We start from the raw sequence: 18,200 nt of genomic DNA, 5'->3' as shown, positions 1-18,200 counted from the left end.
GCTATCTTATAATCCAACGGTTGAGATCAATTATAAGGGTAAGACACTATTTATACTGCATATCTAAACCCTAGTACGCAAGCGAAAAGTGAAACGTGAAAAGCTAAGACACACAAGAAGAGAAGAACACATCTTATTGAGAAACTTGAGCTGATTGTGATACGATTGCCTACACTCCAACCTATATTCATCTTCTTTGTGCTAATCAACTCATAAAACCAAAAGGGATCTCACTCATACATCTTTCGTTCAACTTGGTATTGAGGTTTGATTAATCCATTTAGTTTTATCAAGAGATTCCCATATCAACATCTGTTTTTGAACATCCTTAGAGAAGTTTGATATTAAGTTTTCTCATTCATATAAAGATTGTTTTTGAAAAGTTGAATACTTGAGATAGTTTTTTATTTGGCCATTGTTTAAAGAGTAATCATTCAAGTGTATTCAAAGTTAAAGACGTGATATTTTGGTTACTTCTAAATTAGTTGATTAGATATCCTAAGAAGTGCATAACTATATCTATACATATTGAAGGATATTTACTGAAAATCATATATTAAGTTTTTGATCCTTGGTATTCTCATCATATAGATACATACATACATACATACATACATATATATATATATACATACATACATACATACATACATATATACATATATATATATATATATATATATGCATTAGGGCAAATACTACCAAGATCATCCTTGGTATTCTCATCATATAGATACATACATACATACATACATATATATATATATACATACATACATACATATATATATATATATACATACATACATACATACATACATACATATATACATATATATATATATATATATATATATATATATATATGCATTAGGGCAAATACTACCAAGATCACATTGAGATTAAAATCATGAGAGAACTATTGTTCTTGACAAAGTGGGTGTCAAATCTTTGCAATCTTCAAAGTTGTTTTTGTATTCAAAGATTTAACCTAAGTTCTCCAAAGAAGTGATTTATATAAATATTTTTGGGAGATTTGACAAAAAGAATTTTGTGTGTAGAAGTATATCATACATAAACGATTGCATCGTTTCATACATTCTGAGCTTCAAGTTTAATCATATTAGGAATTTGAAGTGTACTCACTAGCTTTTGTTGGAAGCAATTTTGAGTGTTTTACAGATTCAATATATTCACGGTTCAGCTTGTGAACCGAGGTTTGAGGAGAGAGTTGTATCTCCTGTAAGCAGCAGAGTGGGAGGGAGCTGTACCTCTTGTAAGCAGCGGACTGTAAGGGAAGCTCCGTACCAATTTAAGGAGTAGGGATTTTAGTGAAATCCTTGAGTGGGTTGCTCAAGGCAAGGACGGCTAAGTTGGCTGAACCTCGTAAAAACTGCGTTTGTCTTATCTCTTCCCTTAACTCTTTACTTTCCGCACTATATTATATTATTTGCATTGCATAATGGATGTTGAATTAATTTGCACACAATTAATTGGGTAAAAAAAAGAACTTATTGATAAAATCAATTTAAGTTAGTTATAAATCCCAAAAATTGATTTGGTAAATATACAAATAGGGATTAAGTGGTAAATAGGTTCAAGGAATTTTAAAATACCCAATTCACCCCCCCTCTTGGGATTACACCTCAATCAACATTTGGTATCAGAGCAGGTTTACATATACTTAATAGTTAATTTGTAAAAAGATCACATGGCACATATCGGTGTAACTTCATTCGGTGAGGGACACTCATCCACTAGACCACCCATTTTCTGTGGTGTAAATTACACCTACTGGAAACGTAGGATGAGCATATATCTATTGAATGTAGATTGGAAGGTATGGAAAATAGTGACTAAAGGTAATCATATTCCTATGAAAGCAATTGATAAGATTAATGTACCTAAAACTGAAGATGAGTATACAGAGGAAGACTGGAAATCAGTACAAATCAATGCTACTACCATGAACTTGTTTTTCTGTGCATTAGATGTCAATGAATTTAATAGGGTAATGGCACGTAACTCGGCTAAATAAATTTGGGAAAAGTTAGAGGTTACATATGAAGACACTAAGGAAGTCAAGGATAGTAGGATAGACATGCGCACCAGTGAATATGAAGCATTTAAGATGACTGTAGATGAATCTATTCAATCCATGTACGCTAGATTCACTCACATCATTAACTCTTTAAATGCTCTTGGAAAAACTTACCCTACTTATGAGTTGATCAAGAAAATACTCAGGAGATTACCTCCAGTGTGGGAAGCGAAAGCTACGGCAATAGCAAAAGAGAGAAATCTCAAGGAGATGTCGGTGGATGAACTCATTGGATCGCTCATCACCTATGAGCTGGCAATAAATGAGAGAAAGAATGAACAAAGCAAAGCAAAGAAGGTCATTGCACTTAAGACATCATCAAGCTACTCAAGTGAAGGAAGTGATTCTGAAAAGGATGATGAGATGGCCTTGCTTACAAAGAAGTTCGTAAAGTCCTTGAAAAAGAATAAGAAGTTCAACAAAAAATTTCGAAACTCTAAATCGGAAAGAGGAGAGTCTAGCATGAAGAAAAAGAAGGAGGATCCACCAACATGCTACAACTATTGAGAAGTTGGACACATCAAGTCTGAGTGTCCTAAACTAGTGAGAGCCTCAAAGAAAAAGAAGAAGGCGCTGAAAGTCGGTTGGGATACACACAACACTAGTTGTTCAGAATCTGAAACCAGTGACGTGAGGTTGCCAATCTGTGTCTAATGACACCTGATTACCTTGAGGTACAATCATCATTTTCATCATCTTCATATTATTCTAGTGAGTCTGAAAATGAAAATGACTTGATTTCATTTGATGAACTGAAACAAAAATACCTATACTCTATTAAAATGCTTGAGAAGAAAATGAAGAAAATTTCTCAATTGAAAAGAAAATTCAAAGAACTTTCAAATTTGGTTGAACGCCAAAATGAATCTCATGCATCTTTCATAAAAGATAAAGATTTGAAAATCGAGGAGTTAGAAAGGGATTTGAAAGATAAATTTGAAATTTTTTGTAAATTTATTGAGCGACAAAACAATTTTGAAATGCTCCTATGATCTCAAAGAAATTCCCTAGAAAAGGAAGGGCTTGGCTTTAATGGGAAGGAAAATCTAAAGAAGAGACATCTTTATATGGGTTATTTTATAAGAGAGTTAAAGTCATATGTTCCAGTTAAGATTTATTATAGAAATACTACATGCTTTAAATGTAAAAGGTTGGGTCACATACAATTCGACTGTCCTTTCAAAAATAAAGATGTCAAAATCAAGAAAGTATGGAAGGTCAAAGAAGAATGTAGCACTAACCCCCCTGGACCCAAGAAAATCTGGGTACCAAAGCTAGTTGTTTGATTGTGTCTTGCAGATATGCTTAAGATTAGCATCTTCAAAAGACAGATGATATATGGATAGCGGATGCTCACGTCACATGACCGGGGATAAAGTGAAGTTCACATCCATCACACCCAAGGGTGAAGAATTCATCACCTTTGGAGACAATGCTAAGGGAAGGATAATAGGTGTAGGTAAAGTTGGTAATAACTCGTCATTAATTATAGATGATGTCTTATTGGTTGAAGGTTTAAAAAACAACTTATTGAGCATAATCCAACTATGTGATAAAGTTTACAAAGTATCTTTTGAACATGACAAGTGCACTGTTGAACACAAAATTGATAATAAGATATTGTTCATCGCTAAGCGTCATAAAAACATATATACCACAAGCTTTGATAACTTAGCTTCATAGAGTGTGACATGCTTATCTGCTATGAATGAAATTAGCTGGATTTGGCATAGGAGATTAGGACACGCAAACATGGATTTAATCTCAAAACTTGTTAAGAAAGAATTAGTTAAGAGACTGCCTATAACTAAATTCATGAAAGATAAAATCTGTGATGCATGCCAACTAGGAAAACAAAAAAGAACAAGCTTTAAGAAGAAGAAAGAGATCTCCACTACTAGACCACTCCAAATGCTGCACTTAGACTTATTTGGTCCAAACCCAATCCAGAGTTTAGGAGGAAAATCATATGCATGTGTCATAGTTGATGATTTTTCAAGATTCACATGGGTATTATTCTTAGGGTACAAATATGAAGCATGTGAACAATTTATAAACCTGTGCAAGAAAATTTAAAATGAAAAGGGATATACAATAACTAAAGTTCGAAGTGATAGGGTTAAAGAATTTAAAAATCAAGGCATGGAAGACTATTATAATTCATTAGGAATTGCCCATAATTTTTCAACTCCTGGAATACCACAACAAAATGGTGTAGTTGAAAGGAAAAATAGGTCTATACAAGAAATGGCCAAAACTATGCTTAATGAACATAAATTACCTAAGTACTTTTGGGCTGAGACAGTGAATAACGCCTGTTATGTGCTAAATAGAGTTTTGATTAGACCATCACTTAATAAGACTCCGTACGAGTTATGGAATGGCCATAGACCAAACATATCATATTTTCATGTCTTTGGCTATAAATGTTTTGTGCTTAGAGACAATGAACATCTAGGAAAGTTCAATGTGAAATCTGATGAAGATATCTTCCTAGGGTATGCCTTAGATAGTAAAGCCTATAGAGTGTATAACAAACAAACATTGACGGTTATAAAATCTATTCATGTTGTGTTCGATGAGTCAAATCCCTTCTTTAAAAGTGCTGATGAAGATGAAATTGAATCACACAAGGAATTTGAAGAACTATCCATTGAGAATGATTCAAAAAAGAAAAATGAACTTAAGGAACCATCCGTTGAAATTGATCAAATTGAAAATGAGGTTAATGAACCACCTAGAGAATGGAAGTACATTATGAATCATCCCATAGATCAAATAATAGGTGAACCATTACGTGGAGTAGCCACTCAATCCTCACTTAGAAATATGATTTGTCACACTGCATTCTTATCTCAAGAAGAACCTAAGAATGTGAGTGAAGCTATAGATGATGAATCATGGGTGTTGTCCATGCAAAAAGAGTTAAATCAATTTGAGAGAAACAAAGTATGGACATTAGTTCCCAGACCTTAGGATAAATCTTCATAGACCTAAGGATAAATCAATCATTGGAACGAAATGGATATATAAGAATAAGAAAGATGAACATGGAGTAGTTGTGAGAAATAAGGCTAGATTAGTAGCTCAGGGATATAATCAAGAAGAAGGTATAGATTTTGAAGAAACATTTGCACCTATAGCTAGAATGGAAGCCATTCAAATACTTTTAGCATATGCAACTTTTAAGGATTTCAAGTTATATCAAATGGACGTTAAGAGCACATTCTTAAATGGCTACATAAATGAAGAAGTGTATGTAGAACAACCCCCAGACCTTGAAAACCATAAGAATCCAGATCACGTGTATAGACTGACAAAAGCCTTATACGGTTTAAAGCAAGCTCCTAGAGCTTGGTATGAAAGGTTAAGCGGTTTTCTATTAGAAAATGGATTCATAAGAGGAAAGATAGATACAATTTTGTTAATAATGACTAAGAAAGAAGATATTCTCCTGGTTCAAGTATATGTAGATGACATCATATTTGGCTCTACGAATAAAGAATTGTGTAATGAATTTGCCAATACCATGCAAAATGAATTTGAGATGAGCATGATGGGTGAACTAAATTTCTTCCTAGGACTTCAGATCAAACAAGAAAAACATGGAATATTCATAAATCAATCGAAGTATATTAGAGACCTACTCAAATAGTTTAATATGGAAGATGGAAAAATACTAGATACACCTATGAGCACTTTATTGAAATTAGACAAGATGAACAAGGTATACCGGTAGATGTCAAGCTATATCGTGGAATGATAGGTAGCTTATTATATCTGACTACCAGTAGACCTGATATAATATTTAGCATATGTTTGTGTGCAAGATTTCAGTATGCACCAAAAGAGTCACATTTGTTAGCCGTTAAGCGAATACTTAGATACCTAATAGGAACCGTGGAAATTGGATTATGGTATCCTAAGTACACATCTTTTGAGATTATTAGCTATTCAGATGCTGATTTTGCGAGTAGAAAAGTGGATAAGAAGAGCACTAGTGGTACTTGTCATTTCTTAGGACAATCTTTAGTCTCTTGGTTTTCCAAGAAACAAAATTTAGTAGCTCTTTCCACAGCTAAGGCTGAATACATAGCAGTAGGTAGTTATTGTGCTCAAACACTATATATAAAACAACAACTGAAGGATTTTAGATTAACTTATGAAACAATCCCTATAAGATAGGACAATACGAGTGCAATAAACATTTCAAAGAATCCCATATTGCATTCACGAACTAAGTATATAGAGATACGACATCACTTTCTTCGTGATCATATGCAAAAAGGGGATGTGACACTTATATTTGTATGCACTGATGAACAATGGGCAGATATATTGATGAAACCACTTGCGGAGGATATGTTTATCCAAATTAGGCGTGAATTAGGATTGATGCATAGTCGAGAGGTTGCCAAGAATTATATTAGATAACATAATTCAGGGGGAGCAATGCCACTTAAGATGTAATCACTTGGTGTCAAATCAATCATCTTTTAGTATCGCATTAATTCACATTTGGTATCAAATCAATCAACATTTGATATCGTCACACAATCTTTGAAATTTATGCATTAGTAAGGGGGATAGTTGATGTCAAAAAGGTTAAGAAGAAATTTTTTTTTTTGTTGGTTGACCAAGCTTCAATCTTTAAGATTTCTAAGGGGAGAAAAACATAAGGGTATGTCCACTCATGTCTTACTATTCTACACCTTTTTGTTGATGTCAAAAGGAGGAGAAGAATGAGCAAAAATTGTTATTGATGTTATGAAAAAGGGGGGGATATGCAAGGGGAGAAGGATAATAAACAAAAATAAAAATTGTTGAAACATCATGAGCATATTTCATATTTCATTTGGATTCAGGCTAAACAATTTGTGTATGAACATGAGCATATTTTTATTTATTGAATATTTGATGCATTAATTGAGGGGGAGCCTTGTTAGGCGTAACCCATTATATATATATATATATATATATATTTGCTTCTGTATTTGTCATCATAAAAAAGGGGGAGATTGTTGACTCTACGAGTCCAATGCGATTTTGATAATGACAAATCACTTGATATTTGATATGTGCATTGAGTTTGTGAACAAGAACTATATTGAGCATACATGGAAGGATAACGAGTCATGAAAGCCATAAAGTAAAGCAGACATATCTTGGCAAGATCCATGGAACTCAAAGAGTATGAGAATCAAGATGCAAGTGGTAAAGTTCAAGAACGTCATGGGAATGGGTACTTAGAACTCATGTATTTATATTTTCGTATGATTTAATTTGAGGCTCAACATATACCTTAGAATGACTTTAGGACTTATGCATTTAATGAACATCATTGGGGGATATTCATGGACTTAGAAATAATTTCAAAACCCTAGAAAATGTTTTTATAAAAGAACCAAGAAAGAAAGCAAAACAGATTTTTGAACTGGAAAGAAAATATGCTGAAATTGGAAACTTCAGATGACTGAACTTTAAGTTCGGTTGATTGAAGAATTACCTCAGACGTTTGAAGAATAAGCTCAGTCGTCTAAAGATTTATTGGTGAGAAACAGAAACTAGCAAAAGCACCTCAGATGACTAAACCTTGACTACGGTCATATGAACTCGATGCTTTAGTCGTCTATTACTTGACCTCGGTCGTCTGACCCTATGTCCAGGTTATTTTTTCGAATGATAAAAAGGACTTCAGTCATCTGGGTCCTTGACCTCAGTCGTCTGAACTTGCGGGAAAGATCAAAAATGTAATTTTTATTGAGAAAACATGTGAGCTATCTTATAATCCAATGGTTGAGATCAATTATAAGGGTAAGACACTATTTATACTGCATATCTAAACCCTAGTACGCAAGCGAAAAGTGAAACGTGAAAAGCTAAGACACACAAGAAGAGAAGAACACATCTTATTGAGAAACTTGAGCTAATTGCTATACGATTGCCTGCACTCCAACCTATATTCATCTTCTTTGTGCTAATCAACTTAGAAAATCAAAAGGGATCTCACTCATACATCTTTCGTTCAACTTGGTATTGAGGTTTGATTAATCCATTTAGTTTTATCAAGAGATTCTCATATGAACATCTGTTTTTAAACATCCTTAGAGAAGTTTGATATTAAGTTTTCTTATTCATATAAAGATTGTTTTTGACAAGTTGAATACTTGAGAAAGTTTTTTATTTGGCCATTTTTTAAAGAGTAATCATTCAAGTGTGTTCAAAGTTAAAGACGTGATATTTTGGTTACTTCTAAACTAGTTGATTAGATATCCTAAGAAGTGCATGACTATATCTATACATATTGAAGGATATTTACTGAAAATCATATATTAAGTTTTTGATCCTTGGTATTTTCATCATGTAGATACATATATATATATGCATTAGGGCAAATACTACCAAGATCACATTGAGATTAAAATCTTGAGAGAAATATTGTTCTTGACAAAGTGTGTGTCAAATCTTTGCAATCTTCAAAGCTGTTTTTGTATTCAAAGATTTAACCTAAGTTCTCCAAGAAGTGATTTATATAAATATTTTTGGGAGATTTGATAAAAAGAATTTTGTGTGTGGAAGCATATCATACATAAACGATTGCATCATTTCATACATTCTAAGTTTCAAGTTTAATCATATGTTAATGTGTTAGGAATTTGAAGTGTACTCACTAGCTTTTGTTGGAAGCAATTTTGAGTGTTTTATAGATTCATTGTATTCACGGTTCGGCTTGTGAACCAGGGTTTGAGTAAAGACTTAATTATAGTAATTAAATCATAAAAGAAATGAGAGAAAATGAATTTTAAAAAGGGGTTTCAATAGGGTCTCGTCGACGAGTGTAGAAGTGCTCATCGACGAGCAGGGCTCTTGGGCTCATTGATGGGGACGCGTGTCTCATCGATGAGAAATTACCAAGAGGACTGTTTCCAAAAGCTGAAACTCATCGACGAGGAGAAGGTGTTCATCGATGAACTCCCTTCATTGACTCGTCGACGAGGTGATGTGACTCGTTGACGAAGCCACGTAGGCAACACTTTATATATAGCCCCAAAACTGATTTTAGTGCAAATAATTTCATTTTATCATTTTCTTTCTCTCTCTATAGGGTTTCTCTAGGTTTTCGGCTTCAATTCTCTCCAATTCGATGATCATAAGCTACCACGGTGATCTTGGGGAGATTCTCTATAACATAGCCAGAGCAGAAATTCGATTTGGGAAGTTTGGGAATCATCCCAAAATTTGGGTAAGTTAGTTATTTTAAGTTTTATTAGTTTTTTGATGTTTCTGGACTAAGAAGAATATGTAGGGTAAGATAATACTAAAGTTTTTTTAGGGGAAAATGTAATTTCAGGGTGTTGTGCTAGGAACACTATAGGTGTAGGGTTGGTTGTTTTGTGGGCTTCCCAGAAAGCCAGTTAAGGGGATAAACTAAGTCAGTATTTTTCATGAAATTATTTACCATTTGAAGCATTTATTTTCAGAAATTATGTATGTATTAGCACAGTATTTGGGAATACTACAGTTGAACAGGAAAATGAATTTAATGTTATTTATCAGGAAATATGATTTTATATCAGGTTTTATGCTAAAAAAATATTATTCATATTTGTGTGGCATAAGTATAATTTTCATGAAATTATATTATATCATAATATTATGATTTTCCCATAATAAGCATGTTTTCCTCAGTTTTCAGGAAAACTATGAAAATAATACAAAAACTATGATTTTATGAATATTATGTTAAACAGTACAAGAATTTTATGTTTAGTACGTTATGAAATTCCGGTGCAGATGTCGTGATTTTCATGTTATGATATGTCAGGATAGATGTTGTGATTCATGTTGGCTCAGATGCCGTTATTATGTATGATATACAAGATTTCATGAAATATTAACACGTCAGATATTATTATGATTATGAAACAGTTATGTATCAGTATATGAAATGTACTATATGTTATTAGAACCCAGATGGCTTAGTTTAGTTTTCATCGGTACCGTAGCTACAAGTTCAAGTTCAAGTACAAGTTCATGATAGTGCTACCACACGTTCTTATGTAGAGTGTGGGAGATGGCAGTCGATGTTGCTTCATGGTAGTGCAGGCGCTCCCTTGGCAGTCCAGACCAGGTGGGGCAGGCCCATCGTACTTACAGACTCATGTTTGACTTAGTGTGGTCGACCAGCCATTGCTACGTCACACCTTCGGGTCGTACAACCCAGTCACGTGGGGGTAATACAAGACATCAGCTAGCTATCCATCCTGGGTAATATTCATGTATTGTACAGTTATATAAGATCATTTTCATGAATAGAAATTTAGTACGCTATTTCACGTTATGATGTATCATGTTTTATTCAGATACGATACAGATAGTTTTTACTAGATATTATTTGTGTATTGATATTATGTATAACACAAAAATACTCATGTTGCCACACATTGGTGTTAGTTTATTTCCCTTACTGAGAGGTGTCTCACCCCAACATTATAAACAATTTTAGGAAATCCAGGTAGGAGGGCAGATAAAGTCCTGCAGCAGTAGGAGTGGACTGAGCTACCCTATCAGTAGGGTAAGTGGATGAGCTAAATTCTGATGGATTTTTGAGTTGAAATCCTAGGAATAATCTTTTGGTCTTCTGTGGATGACTATATATGTATTTTTGACAAATTCAGTAGATCTCTGGTATGGTTTCTGGTGTATTATGGCATATACATGATTTTATGTTTTTCGCTGCTTAGGTATCAGAGTTGGATGACAGGTATATCCCTGGTACACATGGGTCCAGGTTGATCATGATTATGACAGTTTAGAATAATGTTAGAATTACTAATATTATTATTACAGAAAAAAAAAAACAAAATATATAATATGGCAAAATAGGCAAGTCGTTACAGTTTTGGAATCAAAGTCTAGGTTGCTAGGTTCTTTAGACTCTAGAATGCAGCAGAAACAATACCAGAGTATAGGACAAAGGAATTTGATTTTTTGTTTTGTAGTCTAGATGCAGGACTTTCGTGATGGTTTATGTGTCTTTCCTAGGGTGAAGATTTCAGGAAAGCCATAGCAAACTATTGTCGGGTTGGGTGTCTAGGCTGCAGGATTGAACTTTGAATTAAGAATAGAGATGATAAATTAATTAAGGATATGATATACTAGTTAAATGAAATGTGTTGGACATGTTATGGTATTAGGGTCCTAAAACCAAGATTATTGTCTTTTCAGGATGGACCCTGGAGGTGGTAGTGCGCATGCAAGTGGTAGTCAGGGTGTTGGACCCTTGGGTGTGGCTGGTGGCGATTCAAACCTAGTATTACGTAGCATTGCTCAGAAAGTCATGGCTAAAATTTCTAGAAGCTCCAAGAAACAAGGAGGTTTGTCTGCAAGCCACAAATGTACGATTGAGAAGTTTACAAAGATGAATCCTCTAGCTTTCTCAGGAGGAACTGATCCTGCAGTCGCTGAGAACTAGATGTAGGAGATTGAAAAGGTGTTGACAGTGCTACAGTGTACAAAGCAGCAAAGGGTTCTATTTGCCACGTATAAGTTGACAGGAGAGGTTAAGAGATGTTGGACGATAGTGAAACTCCTAGAGTAGCAAAGATTAGTGCCTATAGAGATAACATGGGACCGATTCAAAGAAATATTTTTTGACAGATACTTTTCGACCTTGTTCAGAGAAGTCAAGGTAGAGGAGCTCTTGAATCTGAAGCAGGGACAACAGACAGTGCAATAGTACGCAGAGAGGTTTATTGAATTATCTCGCTTTGCCCATACGTTATCCCGAACGAGATGAAGAAAGTAAGATAGTTTGAAAGAGGTTTGAGGTGAGAATTATATAAGCAGGTGGCAATACTGAAACTATAGGACTTTGCCAAGCTGGTAAATAGAGCAGCTGTGGCGAAAGCCGAAAAGCGGATGGATGCTAAGGAACAGAAACAGAAAAAGAGATTCACACGTTCAGGTTTCCAGTAGGGATCCAGTCGGGGTTCGTGGAAGAAGGGTGGCTACTATAAGGATCAAAAGCTGGAGTCGGGGAGTCGTGGGATTCATGTTTCGCAGTCATACCCAGCCTGTCAGATTTGTGGAAAGAACCACTTGGGAGAGTGTCGTTCTAAGCTAGACGTCTTCTACTGATGTGAGGAGCCAAGGTATATGATGAAAGACTATCAGGCTCAGACTGGAGCTACTCCCGCTCCCAAACCTACTCAGGGAGGTTATTAGGTGCCCCATGGAAGTTAGCAGAGGAATACGACTCTAGTGAGAGTTTACTCCCTGACACCAGGTGATGCTGAGATAGCCGGTGATGTGGTGACAGGTATGATTAACATGCTTTCATTTAAAGTTATTGTATTGTTTGATTCAGGAGTCACACACTCATTCATGTCTATGAGGTGTATTAGATTAAGTGGGGCAGAAACACAGTTGTTAGACACCGAACTGTTGGTAGCTACATCGACAAGGTCGGTAGTGAGGTGTAGTAGAGTGCTCCAAGGTTGTCTAGTTGATATTCAGGAGGAAGTCTTGCCAGCTGACTTAATAGTGTCTAAGATGCATAGGTTCGATGTAATATTTGGTATGGACTGGCTAGTAGCTAACTACGTCAGTATAGACTGCCGTTTGAAAGAAGTGATATTCATACATCCGGGAGGACCAAAATTCAGGTTCATAGGGTCGCAAGTGCAATCCCCACCTCAATTAGTATCAACTATACAGGCGAGGAAACTACTCTTGGACGGTTGTCAGGGGTTCGTGGCCTTTGTAAAGGAAATGTCAGAAAATAAATTAAAGCTTGCTAATACACCAGTGGTGAAGGAGTTTTCATATGTCTTCCCAGACGAGCTACTTGGGTTGCCTCCTGATCGCGAGGTAGATTTCTCTATTAATCTACTTTTGGGGATGGCATTGATTTCTAAAGCTCCTTACAAAATGGCTTCAGCAGAGTTAGGAGAGCAAAAGAATCAGTTGCAAGAGTTTCTAGATAAAGGTTTTATTCGGCCTAGTATATCACCATAGGGAGCTCCAGTGTTATTTGTAAAGAAGAAAGACGGGTCTGTGAGGATGTGTATAGATTACAGGGAAATTAATAAGGTGACAATCAAGAACAGGTATCCTCTACCTCGTATAAACGATTTCTTTGATCAGCTTCAGGGTACAAAGGTCTATTCCAAGATTGACCTCAGATCAGTCTACCACCAGGTGAAAGTTAAAACAGAAGAGGTCTCAAAGAAAGCCTTCAGGACCAGGTATGGGCATTATGAATTCCTGGTTATGCCTTTTGGTTTGACGAATGCTCATGCCATATTCATGGATTTGATGAATAGAATTTTTCACCAGTATTTAGACCACTTCGTTGTAGTTTTCATTCATGACATACTGGTTTACTCGAGGATCTTTGAGGAGCATGAGATGCATCTACGACTACTACTTCATATGCTTAAGGAAAAGAAATTGTATGCCAAGTTTAGCAAATGTGAATTCTGGCTAGAGAAAGCTGTGTTTCTAGGGCATGTTATATCCTGATGGAATTTTAGTGGATCTTAGCAAGATTAAGGCAGTGGTAAATTGGGAAAGACCGAGGAACGTTAAGGAGATCAGGAGTTTCTTAGGACTGGCGGGATATTACCGTCGGTTTGTAGAGGGGTTCTCAGGACTATTAGGGCCTTTGACGCAACTGACCAGGAAGAATGCTAGATTTGTATCGGATGATGAATGCAAACAGAGCTTTCTAGAATTAAAGCAGCAACTCATCATTGCACTAGTACTGACGATTCCATCGCGGGGGGGGGGGTGATGGCTATGTAATTTACAGTGACGTATCTTTGAAAAGGCTTGGTTGTGTATTGATGTAGCATGGTAGGGTTGTAGCTTAAGCCTCCCAAAAGTTGAAAGAGTATGAAAAGAACTACTCTACCCACGATTTGGAATTGGCTATAGTGGTACACGCGTTAAAGATTTGGAGGCATTACTTGTACGGTGATAGATGCGAGATATTCTTTGATCACAAAAGTTTAAAGTACTTCTTTACGTGAAAAGAATTGAATATGCGGCAAAGGAGATGGTTAGAGCTCATCAAGGATTATGATTATACCATCAGTTACCACCCAGGTAAAGCAAATGTGCTGGCTGATGCACTGAGTCATAAACCAGAGGGTGCAGTACAGTTAGCAACAGTAGTTTAGCACCTGATCTTGATGGATTTAGAGAGACTCAGCGTGGAGTTAGTAGAGAGTGATCACCAGGTATTTATTGCCAACCTGGTGGTGCAACCTACCCTACAAGAAAGGATTAAAGTCACTTAGGGGGATTATACATAATTAGCGGAGCTGATAGTTAGGATGCAGGACGGATAGGGAGAGGAGTTCAACATTTCTGATGATGGGGCTTTAATTTTTTGTTCCAGGTTGTGCGTGCCTGCAGATACTGATATCAGAAGGATGATTCTAGAAGAGGCTCAAAAATCCTTGTACATGGTTCATCCAGGTAGTACTAAAATGTATAGCGATCTATGAGAGTATTTCTGGTGGAGAGGCATGAAGAGGGAAATTGTAGAATTTGTACAGCAGTGTTTGACATGCCAGCAAGTTAAGGTTGAGCACTAGAGGCCGCTAGGATAGTTGCAACCAATTTTGATCTTGGAATGGAAGTGGGACCACATCTCTATGGATTTTGTGACGTGTTTACCACCGACGCGACAGGGATAGAATGCTATTTGGGTGGTCGTAGATTGATTAACGAAGACCACTGAATTTATCCCTATTAATGTCAACTATTCTATGGACAAACTGGCAGAGATATATATTTAGGAGATTGTGTGATCACATGGTGTGCCAGTGTCTATAGTATCAGATCGAGACCCAAGTTTCACGTCACGATTTTGGAGGAGTTTGTAGGAGGCTCTGGGGTCTCAGTTATCATTCAGCACGACATTTCATCCTCAGACGGATGGGTAGATTGAGAGGACGATTCAAATATTAGAAGATATGCTTCAAGCATGTGAGCTGAATTTTGGAGGTAGTTGGACCCAATTTATGCCACTGGTTGATTTTGCATACAATAATAGCTATCAAGCCAGCATCGGCATGGCACCTTACGAGGCGCTTTATGGTATGAGGTGTCATTCTCCATTATACTGGGATGAGATGGGTGAGTGGCGAGTTGTGGGCTCAGAGTTAGTGCAGCAAGCATATGATAAAGTTTGACTCATCAGAGACAGAATCAGTGCAGCTCAAAGCCGACAGAAGAGTTATGTTGATACACGCCGCAAGAAATGGAATTTGATATGGGAGATCACGTGTTTCTGAAAATAGCTCCATTAAAAGGAGTTATGAGATTGGGAAGGAAATGTAAGCTTAGCCCTAGGTTTATTGGCCCATTTGAGATACTTGAGAGAGTGGGGTCAGTTGCTTATGGGCTAACCTTACCACCTGTTTTGTTCAGAATACACGATGCATTCCATGTTTCCATGTTGAGGAAATATGCCCCAGACTCCTCCCATGTGATCAGTTTTGGTGAGATCAAGCTTAGGGATACTCTGACGTATAAGGAGGTACGAGTGTAGATTTTGGAAAGGAAAGAACAGGAATTGCGTAATAAGAAGATTCCTTTAGTAAAATTCCTGTGGAGAAATCATATGGTAGAGGAAGCTTCATGGGAGCTCAAGGAGTAGATACGATAGAAATACCCGCATTTATTCAATGGGGTTCAGTAGTAATTAGGAAAAGATGCAAATAAGTATGTAAAGTTCATTTTGCATATTAATCTATACATGTAATAATATTTTGGTAGTAGGTAGTATTTTGGTTTTGAGAGAGTTTTAGTTTATGTATTTGTAATCTCCCAGGACCCTGAATGTAACCACGCTATTCCTCCACCACAAGTGAGGGAAAGTAATAAAATAAGTAGCTTATTTTAATTAAAGGATGGTGTTCAATATAGATAGTAAATTTTAAGGAAAAAATTTTTATAAGGAGGGGAGAGTGTAGAGACTCGAAGAATTATAGTAATTAAATAATAAAAGAAGAGAGAGAAAAGGAATTTTAGAAAGGGGTTTCAGCAGGGTCTCGTCGACAAGTGTAGAAGTGCTTGTTGACGAGTAGGGCTCTTGGGCTCATTGACGGGGACGTGTGTCTTATCAACGAGAAATTACCGAGAGGACTGTTTTCCATAACCTAAAACTCATCAAAGAGGAGAAGGTGTTCGTCAACAAACCCCCTTCATTGAATCATTGATGAGGTAACGTGTCTCGTCAACGAAACCATGTGGACAACACTCTATATATAGCCCCAAATCCGATTTCAGCACAAATAATTTCATTTTATCAATTTCTTTCTCTCTCTACACTGTTTCTCTCACTTCTCTCTAGGTTTTCGGCTCTGATTCTCCCTAATTCAACAATCAGAAGCTACCACAGTGATCTTGGAGAGATTCTCTACAACATAGCTAGAGTAGAAATTCGATTTGGGAAGTTTGAGAATCATCCCAAAATTTGTGTAAGTTAGTTATTTTTAGTTTTATTAGGTTTTAGGTGTTTCTGGAACAAGGATAATATGTAGGTAAGATAATACTGAAGTTTTGTTGGGAGAAAATGTAATTTCAGGATGTTGTGCTGGGAACACTGCAGGTGTAGGGTTGGTTGTTTTGTGGGCTTCTTAGAAAGTCAGGTAAGGGGATAAACTAAGTCAGTATTTTTCATGAAATTATTTACCATATTACAACATTTATTTTCAGAAATTATGTATGTATTAGCATAGTGTTTTGGAATACTGCAATTGAACAGGGAAATGGATTTAATGTTATTTATCAGGGAATATGATTTCAGATCAAGTTTTATGCTAAAAAAATATTATTCATATTTGTGTGGCATTGAGTATAATTTTCATGAAATTATATTATATCAGAATATTATGATTTTCCCATAATAAGCATGTTTTTCTGAGTTTTCAGGAAAACTATGAAACAGTACAGGAACTATGATTTTATGAATGTTATGTTAAACAGTACAAGAATTTTATGTTTGGTGCATTATGAAATGCCGACGCAGATGCCATGATTCATGTTGGCTCAGATATCGTTATTATGTATGATATGCAAGATTTCATGAAATATTAACACGTCAAATATTATTATGATTATGAAACAATTATGTATAAATATATGAAACGTACTATATGTTATCAAAACCCGGATGACTTAGTTTAGTTTTCATGATGCATGGTACTGTAACTACAAGTTCAAGTTTAAGTACAAGTTCATCATAGTGCTACCACACATCTTATGTAGAGTGTGGGGGATGGTAGTCGATGTGACTTCATGGTAGTGCAAGCGCTCCCTTAGCAATCCAGACCAAGTGGGGCAGACCCATTGTACTTACAAACTCATGTTTGACTTAGCGTGGTGGGCCAGCCATTGCTAGGTCCCACATTCGGGCGACACAACCCAGTCATATGGGGGTAATACATGACATCGGCTAGCTATCCATCCTGGGTAATATTCATGTATTGTATAGTTATATAAGATGATTTTCGTGTATAGAAATTTAGTACGTTATTTTACGTTATGACGTATCATGTTTTATTCAGAGACAATACAGACAGTTTTTACTAGATATGATTTAGGTATTGATATTATGTTTAACATGAAAATACTCATGTTGCCACACACACTGGTGTTAGTTTATTTCCCTTATTGAGCGGTGTCTCACCCCAGCATTATAAACAATTTTAGGAAATCTAGGTAGGAGGGCAGATAGAGCCCCGCAACAGTAGGAGTGGACTGAGCTACCCTATTAGTAGGGTAAGTGGACGAGCTAGGGTCAGATGGATTTTTAGGTTGAGATCTTAGGAATATTCTTTGGGTCTTCTGTGGATGACGGTATATGTATTTATGACAGATTCAGTAGATCTCTGGTATGGTTTTTGGTGTATTATGGCATGTACATGATTTTATGTTTTTCGCTGCTTAGGTATCAGAGTTGGATGACAGGTATATCCCTCGTACACATGGGTCCAGGTTGATCATGATTTTGACAGTTTAGAAGAATTTTAGAATTATTAATATTATTGTTACAGGAAAAAATAACATAAAATATATAATA

The sequence above is a fragment of the Malania oleifera genome, chromosome 5, assembly GCF_029873635.1.
Source record: "Malania oleifera isolate guangnan ecotype guangnan chromosome 5, ASM2987363v1, whole genome shotgun sequence".
Lineage (NCBI taxonomy): Eukaryota > Viridiplantae > Streptophyta > Magnoliopsida > Santalales > Ximeniaceae > Malania > Malania oleifera.
This window is presented reverse-complemented; position numbering follows the sequence as displayed.